This window comes from Benincasa hispida, chromosome 11, assembly GCF_027475165.1.
Source record: "Benincasa hispida cultivar pf3 chromosome 11, pf3_genome.v1.1, whole genome shotgun sequence".
Lineage (NCBI taxonomy): Eukaryota > Viridiplantae > Streptophyta > Magnoliopsida > Cucurbitales > Cucurbitaceae > Benincasa > Benincasa hispida.
Window position 1 is genome coordinate 86,730,075 of NC_143488.1, and position 17,004 is coordinate 86,747,078.

At 36.8% G+C, this 17,004-nt stretch overlaps 2 non-coding genes and 1 pseudogene across 2 annotated transcripts; 2 read left to right on the top strand and 1 right to left on the bottom strand.

Annotated features, from left to right (window-relative positions):
* The first annotated feature begins 1,641 nt into the window (after positions 1-1,641).
* On the top strand, positions 1,642-2,793 carry LOC150032994 (secreted RxLR effector protein 161 pseudogene; annotated as a pseudogene).
* A 6,507-nt stretch (positions 2,794-9,300) lies between these two features.
* LOC120092331 (small nucleolar RNA R71) lies at positions 9,301-9,407 on the top strand. The gene has a single exon (XR_005486036.1). It is a non-coding gene; the product is annotated as a small nucleolar RNA R71 (small nucleolar RNA).
* Positions 9,408-15,911: 6,504 nt separating this feature from the next.
* TRNAL-CAA (transfer RNA leucine (anticodon CAA)) lies at positions 15,912-15,995 on the bottom strand. Its single transcript has one exon. It is a non-coding gene; the product is annotated as a tRNA-Leu (tRNA).
* Positions 15,996-17,004: the final 1,009 nt, after the last annotated feature.

Genomic DNA, 17,004 nt, shown 5'->3' on the forward strand with positions numbered 1-17,004 from the left:
TTGATTATGGGGCATCTTATCATATGTGCCCAAATAGAGAGTGATTCTCAACCTATCAGAAAATAGATGGAGAGAATGTTAGCATGGCTAACAGTTCTGTGTGCAAGATAGTTGGAATCAGCTCAATCAAGATATGAACACATAATGGTGCCTCATACACTTTAAAGGAGGTTAGGCATGTTCCACTAATGAAGAAGAGTTTGATATCCTTTAGTGTAATCGATAGCGAGGGTTACAATTTTGAAGGTAAAGGTGGAGCAATGTATGTCTATAAGGGTTTTGAGGTAGTTCTGAAAGGCATAAAGCGTAGAACACTGTATTTTCTATTAGGTTCCACAATAATAGGTTATGTTGTTGTTGCATCGTTGGTCGTTCACAAGGATGATATGACTAGGTTATGGCATATGAGACTTGGTCATATGAGTGAAAAAAGGATGCAGATTCTGTCAAAAAGAGATATTCTCTGTGGGCATAAGGTGCGGGATTTTGAATTTTGTGAACATTGTGTTTTTGGGAAGCTTCATCACAGCAAGTTTCCTAGAGGTGTTCATCGTACAAAAGGGACACTTGATTATATTCATTCAGACTGTTGGGGACCTTCCAAAGTTGAATCTATTGGAGCCAGTTTGTATTTTTTGTCTATAATTGATGATTACTCAAGAATGACTTGGGTGTTTATGATGAAATATAAAAATGAAGCCTTCAAGAATTTCAAGCAGTGGAAGATATTGATTGAAAATCAAACTGGGAAACAGATCAAAAGGCTGCGAACTGATAATGGTCTGGAATTCTGTGGATCTGAATTTAATGAGTTTTGTAAAGCTGAGGGGATTGTTTGCCATCACTGTTAGGAATACTCCACAACAAAAGGGGTTACAGAACGTATGAATTAGACATTGTTGGAGAGAGCAAGATGCATGCTCTCTAATACAGGGTTGGCTAGAAAGTTTTGGGCAAAAACAGTGAATACATCATGTTATCTGATCAATCGTGGACCTTACACAACTATTGATTGTAAAACACCTTACGAGGTATGGTCTGGTAAGCTTGCAGATTATTCTTTATTAAAAGTTTTTGGTTGTACTATCTACTATCATGTTAATGAGGGTAAATTAGAACCAAGAGCTAAAAAAGGGTATATTTGTGGGTTTTGGGGATGGAGTTAAGGGATGTAAAGTCTAGTCACCTTCTGAGAATAGGGTCATACTTAGTAGGACTGTGATATTTGATGAAAATTCCATGCTTAACTCAACTGTAAAGCCTTTTGTGACGTCTACTGATGTGGGAGAAAGTAGTAATGTTGATAAACAGGTGGAGATGCAATTCACTTCAGCTGTGAATGAATTACAAGATCAAGGTGGAGAAGATCAACACGTTACTACAAAAACTGATATGCAACCAAAAATTAATGTGCCAAGAATGGCAGAAGTTGATTTGCCTGAGAATTCTAGATCATGAGTAGATCAACTGAGTATAGCTCGTGATAGAACTAGAAGAATTGGTGTTGGACCTCCTGTGAGGTATGATTTTGAAGATATGGTTACTTTTGCATGGCAGGTTGCTGAAGAGGTGGATCCTCATGAGCCATCCACCTATTGAAAAGTTGTTTCATGTGGTGAGTCTGCTAAATGGCTTGCTGTTATGGGGGATGAGATGGAATCTCTTGACAAAAATCAAACTTGGGTATTCGTTAAACGACCAAAGGAGAGAAAAATTGTCACTTGTAAATGGGTCTTCAAGAAAAAGGAGGGAATGTCACCTTCAGAGGGCATTAAATATAAAGCTCGAGTTGTTGCTAGAAGGTTCACACAAAGGGAATGAGTTGATTATAATAAGATCTTCTCACCAGTAGTGAGACATATTTCTATCAGGGTGTTACTAGCTATAGTAGCACATCAGAATTTGGAACTTGAACAACTAGATGTGAAGACAGTTTTCTTACATGGAGAGTTGGAGGAAGAGATTTATATGACCCAACCAGATGGGTTCCAGTGTCCAGGTAAATAAGATTATGTTTGCAAGTTGAAGAAATCTTTGTATGAGTTAAAGCAGTCTCCAAGGCAGTGGTACAAACGATTTGACAACTATATGATTGGACTTGGCTATAACAGAAGTCCATATGATTGTTATGTATATCACAACAAAGCTGATGATGGTTTGATGATTTATCTACTTTTATATATAGATGATATGCTCATAGCTACAAGTCCAAGTCTAATATTCTGAAATTGAAGAATCTTCTCAGTGCTGAGTTTGATATGAAGGATTTGGGTGCTGCTCAGAAAATTCTGGGTATGGAGATTTATAGGGACAAAGGTAAGAATAAATCTTCTTGTCATAGAAAGGATATATTCAGAAAATATTGTCCAGGTTCATATGTCGTCGGCTAAGCCTATAGATACTCCTAGTGCTGTAAATGCTCGTTTGTCATATGAGTTTTCACCATAGTCTGATGCTGAGAAAGAGGACATGTCTCGAGTTTCTTATGCTAGTGCAGTGGGAAGTTTGATGTATGTTATGGTCTGTACTAGGCCTGATCTTGCCCATGCTGTTAGTGTTATTAGCAGGTTCATGGGTCAACATGGGAAGGAGCATTGGCAAGCCGTTAAGAGGATTTTTCGTTACCTTAGAGGTAGATCTGATGTTGGTCTTGTTTTTGGGAATTGCACAGAATGTTTGGTGACTGGTTATTCTGATTCTGACTATGCTGAAGATGTTGACAGTAGGAGGTCTATGACTGGCTATGTGTTCACTCTGGGTGGTTCTATTGTTAGTTGGAAGGCAACCTTATAGCCTACAGTTACTTTGTCTACTACTAAAGCAGAGTACATGGCCTTGACAGAAGCTACTAAAAAGGGAATATGGCTGAGGGGGTTAGTTGGTGATCTTGGTTTGCATCATGACCAAGCTATTGTATATTGTGATAGTTTGAGTGCAATATGCCTAGCCAAGGATCAAGATCATCTTGAGAGAACTAAGCACATAGATGTAAGATATCACTTCTTAAGAGGTGAGCAGAGAGTTAAAGTGATGAAAATTGGTACTGTTGATAACCCTGTTGATATGTTCACCAAACCGGTTCCATAAGGCAAGTTCCAACATTGTTTGTAGTTAGTACAGGGGTCTTGCTATATTTATTTATTTGCAGTTATTTACGATTTTGACCCTAGGGTTTAGAGCAGTGTGATATATAAACTCTCTAACCTAGAGGCGTCGTCCTTGATGTAATTCTGAAAACATTCTCTCGAAATAATATTGTTCTCTCTCTGCCCGTGGACGTAGCTAACACACTATTAGTGAACCACGTATATTTGTGTGTCGATCTCCCCTACTCTACGTTCTTTTTTGTGTTCTTTAATTGTCATTTTTGCAACACATGCGATGTATACGATAATGTCAATAGAACTTATGTCTAAGCCTCTATTCTTGTCTATGCGATGATGAATGATGCACACTGTTGAATGAATTTTAATTGTTAAAAACTTGTTGAATGAAATTTCAATTGCGGCGGAGGGAACGTAATGCATAATGCAATGCAATGTAATGCCGCCGTAAAGGATGGGAAATGGAAAATGGATGGTGATGATGAAGTGGAGTGGATAATGACGTGTGGATGATGTGTATGCGGTGATGAATCACGCTTCTGTATAATAAATGCGATACTACGTTCTAAAATAATGTATAAGATGCTACTGATATGCGTTCATAGTATGCGTTCATGTAGTATGTGCGTGTCACAAGTTTTCTTGCACTGGAACCAAGTATAATTCTAACGCAAGTTTCTCAGAGTGATTTAAGTTCAAACACGGGGATTGCGATGATGAATGTGATACTGATGTGATATATGTGACCGAAAGAAAAATAATAATGAATTTTATTGAAAAGATAAAATGTGAAGATAAAATAAAATGTTGTGATAAAATAGAATGTGATGATAAAATAAAATGCAGTAATAAAATAAAATGCGGTGATAAGTAAATAAATAAACAAATAGAGGACTGTTTGTGAAGATGTGCAAGTATCTGATGGAATGCGATGGCAAGTCTTGTGAAATATGTCAAAAAGAGAATGGGTTGGGGGAAAGGACATCGTAAGTTCGTCAATCCTATTAAGGACACAACTAAGCTTCTGTTTTCCCTTGGCTTACACCTCTTAGTGATCGGTCGCGTTCCCATATGTCTATGGTGAATCAGGGATGAACGTTGTGAACGCAAGGTTGTTTCCATCTCTGGAAATACTTCTCGCTTTAGTTAATGCATTCTTCCAATCTTCTTTCGAGAGGTGGATTAACATCTTCACTTTTGCTCTCACAGGTGAGGATGCCGTTGATCATGCGTTAGCTAAACTTAGTTGATTTCTTCAACAAGGATTAACTTACTCGCTTAATCCTTCCCCCTTACCTTGGGGCATTAGTTACACACAGTGAAAGAAATGGACGATGAATGTATGGTGAAGAACAGGGAGATGACGATGAATATGATAATGATATTAAAAGATAAAGATAAGCATTTGTTAAAGATAATGAATGAAAGATTAGAGATGAACAACAGTTGATGAATAGAAAGTGAGAACAAATAATGAAAGCATGTCAATGTCTTGATACGGATCTCGATCGGAGACAATTTTCTTGCCGACGTGTAGGAGAAGTGTGGTGGAAAACATCCTTCTCAGGCTAGTTTCCCAGGTCAAAATGATCTTTTCATAGAGCTTCTCTCGGGATTTTCTCTAAAATGCCTCTTCAGACCAACCTTCTTTCTTTGTAATTGATATAGCTATTTATAGACCTTAGCACCTCCTTCGTTAGTGGTCCCGTTCTGAAAAGCTTCTTTTTCTGCCATGGCTTGGTGGAAACGTCCACTCTGCTCCACATTCAATTTTTCAGATCGTACAACAAAAAAACTGTATAATTTCAGAAATCCCCACGAATGCGTCGCTCTTTTCATCTACGGTCGATCGCCGCATGCGGTGCAAATGTGTTGGCCTTTTTATCGATCGTCGCATGCGGTGCAAATGCGTTGCTTGTTTACGTCCATGATTGACCATCGCATTCTATGCGAATGCGTTGCTCTTTTTGTCCTCGAGCGATCGTCGCATGCGGTGATCTATTTCCTGCAAAACAAAGACTTAGACTTTCTATTTTGCCATCGCAATGGGGTTAGCGGGTGTGCTTCCGACACTTTACAACTTTTGGGTTTCTAAGCCAATTTCTATATATTCGATGCAACTTTTCCTTCTTTTTGCCGCATATGCTAAATAAGATGGTATAAATAACTTGTATTTCTACAAGTTATCACACACATACACAAGGTGACCGCATACTATCATATCCTATCTCTAGGGTGCATGCAATGTGTTAATAGCAAACTGAACTTATTCCTAAGTTTCTATCTCTTGCTTATATGGTTCTAATCTGACTTTCCCAAGCCGAGATTCCAGTCTGACTCTCCCAAGCCTAGACTCTATCTTTAGACCACTCTCCCGAGAATCTCTAAAGGATGAATGACACATTCATAAGACAAAATGATCGCATAAAGTGAAAATCTCAGGTCATGCTAGCTAAGTACTTCTGAACCCATTTAGAAATTTAGCTACTCATGCAAAGTATGAAAATATTGAACATAAGTTGAAATGAGATTTCCATTGACATAAGTTGAAATGAGATTTCCATTGTCTATAGATTAAATGCAGAATATAGAATAACAACAGAATGTTGAGATAAGAAGCCCGGTAGCAATGTCTTGCTTCCTGTGGCCTTTTACAGTGTCTTTTCACTCCAAATCTGCTTAGAAGAATATCCTTGCTTCTGCAAGTATTGGCCCTCTCTCCTTTTGTAACACTTCCCGACAGTCTTCCGAGCTATCCAGGAATGATCTCTCGGTGTCTTCTTCTCCTTGCTCGTTTTCATCTTCTAGGAAGAATAACGGCTAACTATCTTGTATATGATCTCTATTCTATATGGTGAACTTGTTTATCAATGGTGGCCTTCGGTATTTATAGAGCTCAAAGTGAAGAAGCTTTTTCCTCTAATGATTGCAATGATGGGCAGTCATTAAATCTTCTGCTCTGATGCGTCGATTAATTGTCACCGAAAAGTTGAATGTACATGCTACAGTGTGTCATTAACGGCTTGTCAACTAAATTCGGATTTGACCATCATCAGCTTTTCGTCCCATCATGATTTATTATGCTTTCACCTTGATGCGTTGTCTTTATGCGGCCACCTTCTTAAGCAACTCCTCAAGAATGCATACGATCGTATGACTTTGCGATCGCAATCTTTCAATGCGCACGGACGTCGAATTCTTTAGATCGCAATTTAACTTGTGCCAATGCATTTTTCCTACACAAAATAAGTACATTAGCTGCTATTATGCGATGGGCGCATGCGATCGCAATATTCTCAGTTTACCGCTTTTGGACATGATTTTGTATATTTTTATCGTCGCATTCCCACATTATTTTACATCTTTGTGCTATAATAATGTGCATTTCTGACCGTTATCACACCTCCAAATTTAAAACAATGCTTGTTCTCAAGCATAAACTAAATATTTTCTTTAGAGAGTCAGTCGCCTTTTCCTTACCTAGATTTCTCGAGGTGCCTTATTCAATTCTTATGAACCAAAATCTTCTTAATTTCTATCATGGTCTCTTCCTAAAATATTTCTAAAACTTAGGGACCGAGTTTAACCTTAAAAAATACTTTACTTGTTTCCATGACATTGCATGATTTATTTCAAAACCTTTTCCAACTGGAGTGTTTCCAAATGATTTTTATCCTTGCTCAGTTTAGATATTCTTTTTGAGACCTTGTGTTGATCTAAGTGCCTAGACTTTGTTTTGGCTTGCCCTCATGGGTGTCATGCGAGCATCCAGCTACGAGCAAGGCACTCTTTCTCAGTCTAAACTCATGCATATTTGGCAACAGAGTTGCGATCACTTGATTTATGCGTTGATCACGATTCCTACCTTTGTTTTGGCTTGCCCCCATGGGTGTCATGCGGACATCCAACTACGAGTAGGATCCAATCTCAACGTTATGAATTTTTTTATTTTTTTTATTATTTTTTTTCCAAATGTTTAAAAGTAGCAAGGTTGAAAATAAATACTGGCACCCCCAAATTTAAACGCAGCAATGTCCTCATTGCTGATAGACTAAAATGATTCATGCGATGCACTTAAAAAGTTTCGTAAAGATCATTTTGAAAGAAAGTTGGTGGACCCCTAACTTCTAGAAATATTTCATGAATTGACCGTCCTTAAATTAAGTTGATTCTAGTACATGCAATGAGAAATAAAGATATGAGTTTCATCATTAAAATCATAATTGTTGTGAAAAATATTGTGGTGACTAAATAAAGTAATTAAATTTAATGATTGCGCCAAACAAAAGAGGATGCGATGATAAAGTTAGCAATGTTAAAATGAGATGCGAGTGTGCAAAATTTAGAAAAAAGCCAAAGAAAGATACAACCCCAAATTTGCTCTGTTGCCCGCAACATCTGTGATCACATCATTCTTTGCAGTGAGTTGATTTCCCGATTGTGATGGGCTGAATGAACTGGTCGCGTTTTTTAGTCATCGCGTAGCTCCACCACAATCGTTTACAACAATCGTTGCTAAAAAATCAAGAGGGTAAAAATTATGAAAGACAGAGTTGGAGATTCCAAAGAGTAATATTTGTACAACAAAATAAAGTAAGTTCATGAAAGAAATGTATAAAAAGGATACTCAAAAAATGCATCCCTGGTGAGTTTACGTCGCTTATCAATGCAGGGATCGCTTGTTTCTTCTTCAATCTGGACTTTTACGTCCACAGAGGTTTTCTCTCCTTTTCTTGATCTTTTGGGATCTTGATTGTCTCAATCTGGAGGTTCTTCTGATTAATGCTCATCATGAATTCTCTCTTATGCACATCAATTCGAGCACGACCAGTTGATAGAAACTGTCATCCAAATATGATGGGTGCATCTTTGTTCACTTCATGATCCAGAATGATGAAGTCTGCCGGTAAATTAAAATTGTCAATTGGGACCAAGACATCCTTCAACTCTCCCTCAGGGCGTACTTGGGATCTATCCGCAAGCTGGAGATTCTCCGTTGTGGGCGTTATTTTTTCTACATTAAATTGTTTGAAATTGAGAGTTGCATTAAATTTATACTCGCCCCGAGATCGCATAGTTCTTGACCGACGTAAGCCCCTTCAATTGAGCAGGGTATTGTGAAACTTCCTGGGTCGAACATCTTCGGTGGGATTTTAGTGTTTGATCTTTGCATTACTACCACCGTAGCAATCTTTTCTTCATCATTCTGTTTCTTTTTCAATTTTTGCAGGAATGGTGGTAGCTGTACTTCTTTTGTTTCGTGTTCTAGAGGCTTTGGAGGTGGACGCAACTTTTAAGTTCATCTTCTTGGGCTCTTATGATTCATATGTTAACAAGTTTTTGGATTCCATCGCATTCAAATTGGTCCATATGGATTCTTTCCCTTCTTCTGTTGTCATCTTGTCGCTTATCAAGAAGACTGCTAGGCATTATTCCTTTTCTGTGTTCTTCGGGTTGTGAGGGAGCTCAGTTGAGCTTGGCAATGTCCCTTGCGGTCTATTTTTTCAGCTCGTTCGCAATCTGACCTATTTGGATTTCAAGATTGCAGATAGAAGTCGCCCGACTCTAGAGGACCGTTTCGTTCTTTTCAATGTACTGCTTTAATAGGTTCTCCAGGGAGGATGATGGCAATGCTTACGAGCTTTTAGCGTGATATTGCGGTTGATCGTTCATTCACGGAAAAAATCCTAGCAGTCCTTCTTTTTGCACCAAAGGTTGATAACTTTGTAGATTATTTTTTCACGTGAAATTAAGGTGGGTTCTCCACCCGGGGTTGTATGTATCAGAGAAAGGGTTGTTCTTTATGAAGTATACTGACTGCAGATTCCTTGAGCATTCTTCAATCGGATGCGCTTCTCTACCAGTGGCACAACTCGTGCTCGTCTAAGCGATTGCATTGACCTGCCCTCTTTGCGTTCTCGGGCTATTGATTGCGATGCCCTGTATCAGATTCATCATCGCATTCATTTGATTTTTTAGGTATATGATAGACCCATTGTTTGCCTCACCTTCTCGAATTTTTATTCATTGATTGATTTCGCGCCAATCTTCGTGATTCTTTGATATGTGATCAAGAATATTTTTAGCCTCATCATACGTTTTGTCAAGCAGACCTCCAACTGCTGCCGCATTGGCAGACATCTACGATGCAGGGTTTAAACCGTGATAAAAGATCTCCATCTTGAGATAATCAGGTAAGCCATTGTGCGAACAATCTCGTATCAGACTCTTAAACCTCGCCCAGGCATCGCTGAACGATTCGTCAATTTCCTGTTCAAAATTTGTAATCAACTTTCTCCTTCTTGCGTTCTCGGTAGGGGTGAAGTATTTCTTCATGAACTTCTATACTACTTGTTCCCATGACGTTATCTCCCTTAGTTGGAGAGAATAGGCCCATTTCCTTGCTTGGTCGCATAGCGAGAATGGGAGACTAGTCAAACTTCTTCAGCTGAGATGTTTGGGAACACGAAAGTATTATAGATTTCGATGAAACTCCAGAGATAGGCGTGCGGATCCTCGCCATGCCTTCCACCAAACTGTCTGACCGTCTGAATCATCTGCAACATAACCGGCTTCATCTCAAACCTCGATCTGTCCAGAGCTAGCCTCATGATTCCTGGGGAGAAATCATAGAGGTTGGGTGACGCATAGTCCTGAATAGGTCTATTGTGGTCGTTCGCTAGGAGAATGGGGTTTGCCATGATGCTGTTCGCGTTTGCTGCTCTATCTTCCGGTTGTTCTACCATTTTAGAGTTTCTCTTGTTGTTGTTGGCGGTTGTCTCTCTGTCTTCTTCTGGACGTTCTTTCAATCTCCAGATCGCAGTTGGGCTCAAAAACTTGTCCTTCGCTCCTACGACACCTGCTTCTTTCCTTACCGAAGGAATGGCAGTGCACAGAGGTCGAAAGCTGCAAAGAAAATCAAAAAGTATGGAAAGATTGAACATAAGTTGAAATGAGATTTCCATTGTCTATAGATTAAATGCATAATAGAGAATAACAACAGAATGTAGAGACAAGAAGCTCGGTAGCAATGTCTTGCTTCCCGTGGCCTTTTACACTGTTTTTTCACTTCAACTTTTCCCAGAAGAACATCCTTGCTTCCACGAGTGTTGGCTCTTTCTCCTTTTGTAGCGCTTCCCGGCAGTCTTCCATGCTATCCGGGAATGATCTCTCGACGTCTTCTTCTCCTTGCTCGTTTTCGTCTTCTAAGTATAAGAATAACGGCTAACTATCTTGTATATGATCTCTATTCTATGTGGCGAACTTGTTTATCGATGGTGGCCTTCAGTATTTATAGAGCTCAAGGTGAAGAAGCTTTTTCCTCTAATGATTGCAATGATGGGCGGTCATTAAATCTTTTGCTTTGATACGCCAATTAATGGTCATCGAAAAGTTGAATGTACTTGCTACAGTGTGTCGTTAACGGCTTGTCAACTAAATTCGGATTCGACCGTCATTAGGTTTCCATCCCATCATGATTTTTTATACTTTCACCTTGATGCATCGTCTTTATGCGGCCACCTTCTTGAGCAACTCCTCATGAACGCATAAGATCGCATGACTTTGCAATCGCAATCTTTCAATGCGCGCGAACGCCGAATTCTTTGGAACACATTTTAACTTGCGCCAACAAATTTTCCCTGCACAAAATAAGTACATTAGCTGCTTTTATGCGATGGGCGCATGCAATCGCAATATTCTTAGTTTACCGCTTTTGGACATGATTTTGTATATTTTTATCGTTGCATTCTCACATTGTTTTACATCTTTGTGCTGTAATAACGTGCATTTCTACCCGTTATCACCTGCAACTTCGTTTTTCTTGTCTTTGGTTCTTTCTGTATGAATCTCCACCTTTGTAAGCATCTAGAGTATCTTTCCCTCTTTGCTTGTTGAGCTGACTTGAGCTAACCTTTTTCAAGTAACTCAAACCCGAAGAGGTCCAGGCATCAACCAAGCTTGCTTAGTTGAACTATTTTGGTCAGTATCAGCAGCATTATCTGAGGTATGTATCTTTACTACCTCAACTTGCCCTTTCTCAATCTTCTGTTTGATAAAATGGTATTTGATGTCAATGTGCTTGGTTCTTCTGTTAAACTATTGGTTTTTAGATGAGCAGATTATGCTTTGGTTGTCACAATATATTATGACATTTTTTTGTGTAATGTCGAAATCATTTAATAAACCTTTTAGCCACAAACCTTCTTTCACAGCCTCAGACAGTGCTATAAACTCAGCCTCTGTTGTGGAAAGGGCCACAATAGACTACAAACTAGCCTTCCAACTTATCAAATTGTTTCCCCATAGGAAAACATACCCTGGTAATGAGCGCCTTCTATCTAAATCCTCTACATAATCTGCATCAACATAGCCATACACTTCATCATTGGAAGGATCATTATATTTATATTAGATCCTTGCATCTTTTTATGAACAGAGATACCTCAGTATCCATTTGATTGCTTCCCAATATCGTTTACTAGTGTTTGCCATGTACCTACTGACCATACTTGATGATAAAGCCGAAACATTTGAAATGACTTTTGATGATAAAGCCGAAAAGAAGCTTAAAGGAATTGCTCTACAGTCTTCAGTGAATGATGATAGCTCGACAAGCAAAATCAAACATATGGACGAAAACTGGATATATATTGCTATTGGAAAAACAATTTGGTAAAGCCATTATGTTTCCCATCTTTTCAAAGATTTGAATAACACCAACGATAATCATATCTCAAGGCCGACAAATCAATTTGTCAAGAAGATAGAAAGTGATAAAGGAGGCAGTGGTGGTCAGGGTGTTCAAGAAAGAAACTTCAAGTGTCGTGAATGTGGGGTTTGAAAGATGCCAAGGTTGATCTTGAAACTATGTCGAAATCTGTTCAAATGCTCAACTTTGGCATAAATGATCTCAACAAGATTTTGTCCTTAGGAAAGAAAAATTCTGATAAACGTGGCATGGATTCAACAAGTCTTGAGATCAATTCTTAAAAAGGGAACCCTTTCTTTTTAAAAGATCTGTTCCTACTAAAGATACTTTGATGCTTGTGCCAATGTCTAAAGTAAGGGAAGGTATATTGGCTCGTCCTAAGCAGTTTATAACAAAAAGGTGGATGACAATATGGAAAGGAAGGTTATATTTGACCTTACTGATATCATTTAAGGAGAAGAATTAGTAACTCTATGGAATCATCTCAGGAACCTTATCCATGGTAGGTGTGTTTAGAAAAACAAAATGGAGTGGAAGGTGAAGAAATGTCATCTTCAATCTGATATTAGATGCCAAATTACATCTACTTCTCTTCTAGCATCTTCTAAAAAGGATTGGTACTTCTACAATGGCTTCTCACGACAGATGATAGGTGTAATTTAATTAAAAACATTGAACCCTGTAGATCTGGTCATGTTACTTTTGGAGATGGAGTAACAAGAAAGGTTCTTAGAAAAGGTCAATTGATGTATTCATGTCTTCCTAGATTAGAAAATGTCGTTCTTGTTGAAGGATTGACTACAAACTTAATCAACATAAGTCAATTATATGACCCAGGTCTTGTTATGAACTTCTCAGAAGACAAATACTTGGTGACCAGCGTAGATAATGTGACTATCATGACAAGTATGCGTTCATCTGATAACTGTTATCTGTGGACTCCTAATGTTTGTTCTAATGTCTGTCACACAGCTCAAAACAATGATGTTGTAATCTGGCATAAATGGTTAAGTCATGTTAATCTTCGTTCTGTTAAAAAGGCAGTTTCTGTGGAAGCCATACTTGGTATACCATCTCTATCTGGATATAGTGAAATTGTGTACGGTGATTATCAAGCTATAAGGCAAGTCTAACTTTCTCATAAGAAAGTGTCTGTTTGTACTAGCAATTGTGTGATGGAATTACATCACATGGATTTGGTGGGACCAATACAAGTGGAGAGCTTAGTTGGTAAACATTGTGCCTTTATCAACATTGATGATTTTTCTTGGTATACATAGGTACGCCATCAAAGAGAATCAGACATATTTCAAGTATGTAGACTTTATGTCTTCAACTTCAGTGAGAATGAGAGGTGCACATTATAAGGATTAGGATTAATCATGGCAAGGAGTTTGAAAACTCTCAATTTGAGAATTTTTGCAATGCTAAGTGTAATGAATTTTCCTCCCTTATGACTTCTCAGGAGAATGGTGTGGTTGAAAGAAAGAATCACTCTCCAGGAAATGGCCAGGATAATGTTGCACACCAAAAGTGTTCCTTTGAATTTTTGGGCAAAGGCTTTGACTACTACTTGCCACGTCCACAACCGAATTTATATTTGTCCAGGTACTCTTACTACAAACTATGAAATCTAGAAAGAATGCAAGCCAAATGTTAAGTATTTTCACGTGTTTGGAACTATTTGCTATATTTTCACTTATCGGGACGTATTTGTTATATTCTTTCTAATCGAGACGCTAGGAAAAAATGGGATTCCAAAGCAAATGAAGGAATCTTTCTTGGATATTCATCAAATAATCTTGCTTATCGTATTTTAACAAGCGCACTCGTACTGTGATGAAATTTATCAATGTTGTTATTGATGATCTGCAAAGTTCTGATCATCAAAGTGGAAAATATGAAAATCAAGATGTTTTTTCACGTGGTGCACTCTATGCCAATGACATTTACACTCTTATTCCTCTCTACAGCAAAAATTGTGAAAATAGTAACTCAGACTCAGAAGAAACTGAGAGTGAGATGATTTCGGTATTTAGTCGTGTTCAAAAGAACCATCGTTTAAGTAACAGAATAGGTGATTTAAATATAGATATCTTTGCATGCAAAAAGGAGAAAGTGGATTATCTCAAACTAATTGGGAATGTTTTTTTCACTTCTCCTACCAAGCTTAGAAACATCAATGAGACTCTGAAAGATGAATTTGGGATGAATGCTATACATGAGGACTTAAGCCAATTCTAACGAAATGATGTTTGGTAATTGGTTCTGAAAGAATTTAATCTCAAATAGCTCAACGACTAGTTTTTATTTTCTAAACAGACAACATAACAAATTTGTAGTTATATATATATAGGTTACATTCAAATCGAAAAACAACTTGACCATTTTTTTTAGTACACGATCTGTAAAGAAAATAAAAACTTATCTCTGTAACGTCTTCAATAAACGATTCTCCCTTCTTTGGATGTAGGCATCATTTTGGCGAACCACGTACATGTTGTTGTTGGTCTCTTCTTCCTCTTTCTCTTCTTCCATTTGCATGCTTGATTCTCTTTTTTATCCACTGCGAAATTTGTCAAGAACAATAGAATTTTAGAGAGAGTTGAGAGCTTTCAGAAACCCGACGTAGAGAGAGAGAGAGAAAAAGAGTTTTATTTACCTGAAAGGAATTCAATCGGTCTCCACTGATTTCCCTCAGATCTGCGATAGTGATTCTTACCACATGTAGTCAAGAAGATTGAAAGGCGTGGCTCATTCAGAGCCTTTCGTTTCACCTACCCTCTCACTTAGATCGGTCTCCTCAGCAACATGGGCTTGAAATAAGGAGTAGCCTAACAAATTGGTATCAGAGCAAAAGACACTTAAACATTTCAGTTCTTGGATTATCAAGATTCAAGATTCACACTAAAATGACATTAGCAAGATATGAGATAGAGAAATTCGATGGTAAGGGAGACTTTGGCCTTTGGAAGGCAAAAAATAGAGTCATTCTCGATCAACAAAAGGCTCACAAGGCTCTTCTTGATCCATCCATTCTTCCAAACACTGTGACAACTCAAGAAAAGGAAGACTGGGAGCTGGCAGCTTATGGTATGTTAGTCCTAAACCTTAGTGATAATGTTTTAAGGCAAGTCATTAATCAAGAGATAGGCTATAGGATTTGGACAAAGTTGGAAGACTTATATGCCACTAGAGATCTTCCTAATAAAATGTACCTTAGGGAGAAATTTTTCACCTTTAAAATGGATTCATCAAAATCACTTGTTGATAATCTAGATGAGTTCAAAAAAGATTGCTGATGAATTTAAGAATCTTGGGGAGAAAATAGAAGATGAGAATGAAGCATACGTGCTTCTAAATTCTTTACCATAATCCTATAGGGAAATAAAAAAATGCATTGAAGAATGGAAGGGACAGTACATCTACTGATGCAATAATATCTGCCCTAAGAACAAGGGAACTTGAGTTGCAAGTAGTTAAGAAGGAATGATCAAATGTATATATATAAACTATATGTTGTATCACATATAATATATATAATCCATAGTTAATGTTATATCAGATATAACACAAACTATATTTTATTATTCTTTCAAATAACCTAAGGTAATAATATGAATCAAAGTCATATTAATTTTAACCTACAGTGTTTATATGAATCACATTCATATAAATAATAATTGAATCTTATTCATATTATAATACATCTCAATAAAATATATAAATTTAATATGAATCATATTCATATTAATTTTAACACGTATATCAATCATATATAATTAATATTTGAATTATATTCAAATTTGTATTTCTCTCATAAAACTATACAAAGTTAATTATACTTATACAATTAAGTCCCTCTGATTAATTTGATCAAGAAGAATATTTCAGTTTTGCTATAAAACTCTAAACAGTAAAACCAACAAATATTACATTGTAAAAAAAGGGTACTCCTTCATATGGTTTGTTTAATTGATGATTTATGGAATTAGAGATCGTTTTAATAACCATTAAATTGAGTCATGTCTGCTATAAAATTCAGAATTGTTTCAAATGGGCGAAAAGCAATTCTTTTCTATATATAAGAATAAAAATGTCAGAAGTGGGATTTGAACCCACGCCCTCTCACGAAGACCAGAACTTGAGTCTGGCGCCTTAGACCACTCGGCCATCCTGACATTTTTGTTTGAAAATTATATTGTTTTTAAGAACTAGTTTTATTATTACAGTTTGTCTCCATCCAAATATTTCTGTTAAACGATACAACTAGTTATTCCATCCAAGTTGTTTTTCAGTATAATAAAAAAAAAGGTAGGGATACAATTCTGACTCCTTTTCAATCACTCAAATCGGAGTTTGGATGAAAAAGATATAGCAAAAATAAGCTTGACGAAAAACAACCCAAGACGGTGATGTGGCGAATTAATCATCAAAATGGACCAATTAGAGAGTGCCAAATGGAACTATAGAGTGAGTGAAAAATTGGGCTTTAAATTTGCAATTGGAGAATTTTAGTTTTTATTGAAAGAAAAGAGAATTAAAAGAAATTGATTTTCTAAAAAATGATTTTGTTAAATAAAAAAAATGAATATAATATTATTTTATATTTGTGTCTAACAACTATTTTCTAACAAATGATAGACTCTTGTTTTTTTTTTTTTTTTTTTTGTTGGATTTTAAAAGAAATGATTTTGAAAGATATATATTATTATATTATTTTTTGTTTATGTCTAACATATAGTTGTGTTTAAATCTCCACTATTCAATTTAACTTTTTGAACAATCCAATAACCCAAATTAAAATCTAATTTTTACCCCGCTTCTCTCTCATTTTATACTTCATCTTCTTTCAACTTTTCACATTTTACAGTTTTCAAAATTAACAAAAAAAAAAAAAAAAAAAAAAAAAACCACCATTGTTACTTTCTCTACAAGCTTTCAATTTTCTTTCTCTTCATCTTATTCTTAAGAGAAATTTCTATTATATTGTGAAAATTAAAGTGTGTGAGCTCAAACTTGTATTACTCACTATTTTTAGAGAGTTTTATTGTATGATTTAAAGTTTCAAAAAAAATATTGTAATGGTTGGATCCTAATATGTGGAAAGGATCGAGTTTGCCTTTAAATCCATAAAAGGAACAAAGTAGCGGTTCGACTCTCATCGTGGAAATAGTCAAAGGAGATTTT